Genomic DNA, 4651 nt, shown 5'->3' with positions numbered 1-4651 from the left:
AGTTCTTATGATCTTCTAGATGGAAAGTCCTTACCAGGCCCGACTGTAGCAATGGAGATAACCCAGGATTGTGCCAGCTGGTGTTCCAGGAAAAGCTGGGTTGCTGAAGATAAAACAGCTGCTGTGGATACTGGCTGGAACCAGACTGTTGTTAGCACGGAGTGGATACTGGCTGGAACCAGTTAAATAATAAATGAACTTGGGAGCGATGAAATATGAACTGAAATGTAGAACTTGAGAGCGGAGAAATAATAATACCGGTGGAGAGTGGTAAAGTGTAGAAAGGACACCGGCCCTTTAAGGGAAGCTGTACTCTGCTGGAAGCTGAGCTGGAAGCAGGTAATGTTGTAGCTGGAAACAGATGAATCCACAATGGATTGGAGAGTCAGGCTACACCGCAGGTGGAATGCTGGTGCGGGTCTCTATGGTGGAAGTCTTGAAACAGGAGCTGGAACCTGGAAGACAATCACAGGAGAGAGACAAACAGGAACTAGGTTTGACAACCAAAGCACTGACGCCTTCCTTGCTCAGGCACAGTGTATTTATACCTGCAGCAAGGAAGGGATTGGCTAGGCAATTATGCAGATTATCAATACTAAGAACAGATTGGTGGAAATGATCAGCTGACAGAATCCAAGATGGCTGCGCCCATGCAGACACCTGGAGGGAAGCCTGGTCCGTAATCCATGTGGTAATGAAAACAGTAATGGCGGCGCCGGCCACCGGAGACAGGAGGCGCCAGGCTGACAGATGCACATCCAACCACGCGGACACAGCGGAGGCCGCGGCTGACGTAATCGCCACTCAGACACTCTGCATGCAGAAGTTCAGGGACGGCGGCGGAGGCCGCGGGAGACGCCATGCCAGGTGTAATATGGCGTTTACTGTGACAGCGTCCCAGAGTGACAGGAGAGGATACAGGAATGTACACATCAGGATAACAGATGGGATCCGGTCCTGGAGCGCTGAGCCAGCCTTAGGAGGCATCTGATGGGTAAGAAATGGCGTCCAGATACCCGGATCGTGACACCCACACTCCGGCAGCCGCACCGTCACCACCACCAGCCCTGCTACGCCTCACCACAGATGTGCAGCACCAGCAGCAGCCGGACGGGCAAGCCCTGGACCCCGGCTCTGAAGGTTAATCCCCGGCACCTGGCAATAGAGGATAATGAAGAGGGAATATTGGGGTCTGATGAATTAGAGGGGAGGTGGAATTACTGGGGAGGGTGATGGAAATAATTTTTTAAAATACATTTTACATATCATAATGAAATTTAAGCAACCTAGTGGTTGATGGTTCACCTCGTCATTAAACCTCCTGATATCTTAACAATCTTAATTCTAAAATGTGATTGCAATAAAGAGGTCATAACTGTATAATTGCATATGGTTGTCACAACTCACGGGGGATGTGATGGATGTTACCTGTATTAGTAGGACTGTTAATTCCCAGAGCAGAGATGCAGAGTCTAACATATCAGTGAATTTCACAGGGGCTACCCCAAGGGGGTTTGGGCTCTACTGCGCCTGATGTGCAGGTCGCAGCCCTCTGCCTGGGTTCCTAGGTACGGTGCTGGTGAACACTGGAGGCGGAGACAGCACATAGTTAGACTGATCCCCATGAGGCGTTCTGGTGCATAGTCAGCAGGGACGGGTCAGACCAAGACAGGCAATGCTCCAGCACACTGTGACATCCCACCCACCCCCACCTCCAAGGGGTAGGCACTCAACACCCCACAAAAGCTTTACTTGATCAGTCACTAAAGGATGCAAGACAGATTCAAAATAGGCTTATCCACATGGAGAACAAAATGTGCCAGACAACGCATCAGCCTTGAAAATGTTGTTTCCAGAGTGATTTGTGATGGTATTAAGCTTTTTAGAATCCATCCTCAGACTGGCACTTTGAGTAATCTGAGACAAAGGTGTTGTAGACTGCAAGTACAACTGATTTCAGCAAGGTCTTCTAGACAGGATGTGGGGTTTTCTCCAGTCAAGGGAGGGTAGGAACATGTAAGCATTGCCAAGGAAGGCCCAAAATAATTGGATTTACAGCTGTTGGAAGCAGAAAGAAGGCTATTAGCTCCCCATAGTGAGCACCATCTTGCAATGTCAAACACTGGGCCTGATGACGAATGGAAGCAGTAGGATTTTTGTTTCCATCAACTTTAATTATACAGAAAGGAGTTCGTAAAGGTCACAGTAGGAATGCCGAGCTCTTTAACTCTCTTGGCTGTGATGGAGTTCCCACTTACACAGAAATCCTATTCAAGGCTATTCAAGAGTAAAGAAACTGCAATGTAAAATTGTGAGAAAGCATTCTTTTTCAAGGTGAACTGAACAGATCCACTAAACTAACCACCCCATGATCAGTTAGGCTTTTCTCATTTCCCAAAAACTTGGAACAATTTGACAAGAAAGTTTCCTTGGTCCCCACAATACAGGCAGTGCTTGTTCCGGAACCTCTTTTCTCGCTCTTCAAGAGTGAGATGTTATTCCCCAAATTGCCTGGGTCCTTCTGGGAGCATAAAGGGAACCAAGAACTGGGGGGGCATATGATCCTCAGAGGACATCAGGGGGCACAAACCTCTTGTACATAGCAGTTTGGACTGAAACCTGTAATCCAGTCCTTTGAGGAAAAATTCTTAGACAACTGTTCACTTTTGGCCTGATTCAGATTTTAGAAAAGATGCAGATTTCTGCCTGTATTCAGAATCAACCAAATCTTTGTGAAAGCACTGCCCCCATACATCCCCTTGTGAGAGTAGGCTTCGTCATCATCAGCAGCAGCTCAAATTTGCACCAGCTCTATTCTTGGTGCAGGAGATGCAATTGAAAGTGGGTTGATTTCTATGTAAGCTCACTTCTGAATAGTTCCTTCTACATACCGACAAGACACCCATGGAATGCCCCATTGCCAGGGCTTCCGAGAGTGCTTGTCTGGGGAGAGAGGCTGCTGCTGTGACATAGTATATATTCCATCTGCTAGTAAGGAGGGGGCCTGACCACACCAAGGTGGTTACACCCCCTCCAAATACCAGGGCCCAGCATAGTTGTTGGCAGCCCTGCCCGTTGCCAACTAGTAACACCCACTCATTCGCTAGTGGAGCTGTGCGTACTACTCAGAATACCTTATAATTGCCCTAAGTTGCATATTAGAATCCGATGCATGTACAGTCTGATAAAGAAAAAGAGCAGTATGTAGATAAAAATGTGCGCAGCTCTGAATAGGGCCCTTTATTGTTAAGCTGTGAAAGATTTTTCTGCTTTATAGCGCTACCAAGATTTCATTCATAAACGTGGTTAAAGCTTTAATAAGGCTTCAAGTACACTGAGGTTTTAAGCAAAATAATAATCTTGTAAACTGATCTGAAAATAGAACACATTGGGTGGGATGTAATGAAGTACGAATTTAGCGGCCGTCTGGGATGCCGGCCGAACTCTGACATTTTTTTAAAGGGGAAATAATTTATAAGGTATGGTTCAGCCTTGGAAAAGATTGCCTCTTGAAAAAAAAAACTCAGAGTTCGTCATCCTGTATGGTTGGTGAACACGGACTTCATTACATCCCGTCCATTGTTTCTAAAGAACTCACACTTATTCCCGTTATTATTCATTTCTGGGAGCATTGTGTTTTCCTGAATGCTGCTTGCTCCATTAATGAATGAGTAATAAACATGAAACACACCCACCCACAGAGGGCAGACTAGATGAGTAGTAAGGTTTATTTCTGCTGACATATTCTATGTTTCAGAACGCTGAGGGCACTTACCGAAGTGACATAAACCTCCTGGCTGTGGCTGAAATACAGCATTTTAATAGCCTGGCAACTGAGGGGTTAACTTCTTAGTTTATGAGGAATTGCATCATGACTGCAGATGGTTGTCGATTGGTGGATTTAGGGTAGGAGGAGACATAGGGAACATGTGAGGGGATGTTGTATTAACTTCAGCCTCTTTACCAAGAAGCTTTTGTGAGGTAAGGTGCTCACATTTTATGTACACCATTTGCTAATCAATTGTATATTCATTTCTTTCTTCTCTATTCCTTATATTTCTATTTCCTTTTACTTACTTCTCCTTCCTTTTCTTCCTTTCCTTTCCCTTCAATATCTTTGGTCAGGCTCTGCTATGTCATGGCCCAGGTGTGCTGCGGGGGTCCCTGTGCGGTATGCGGAGGCCTACGGCCTGCTGGCTCCACAGGAGGAGAGCTCCAGGTCTCCTTCACGGGGGCTCACTGGCGCAGTGGCTGCCCGTCGTGGGCAGTGCGGGCTTAGCGTCTCAAGTGGGCCGGGGCAGAGGTCGCGCTCCGGTTCGCACTGTTGCGCGGGCACCCTCTGGTTACCCTCCAGCGTTTGCATTTGGAGGGAGGTGGCAACCTCATTGGTGGTTTTGCAGTTGTTCACGGATGGTGTGACAATTTGGGCGTGGTTTTCACCTTAAATCGTCAAAAGTCCACCTCCCTCCCCGTTCTTGGATTGCTAGCACAGTTTGTATTGCAATGTCTAGAGTGCAATATTTCTCTAAGGGCGGAACACGTACCAGGAGTTAATAGTGAGATAGCTGATGCACTTTCTTGTTTTGACTGGCCACGTTTTCGTCGGGTAGCGCCTTGCGCCGACACAGTTGTTTAAGAGTGCCCCTCTTAT

The sequence above is a fragment of the Pseudophryne corroboree genome, chromosome 3, assembly GCF_028390025.1.
Source record: "Pseudophryne corroboree isolate aPseCor3 chromosome 3, aPseCor3.hap2, whole genome shotgun sequence".
NCBI lineage: Eukaryota > Metazoa > Chordata > Amphibia > Anura > Myobatrachidae > Pseudophryne > Pseudophryne corroboree.
The sequence above is the reverse complement of the archived record's forward strand: the minus strand, read 5'-3'. Positions refer to the sequence as shown.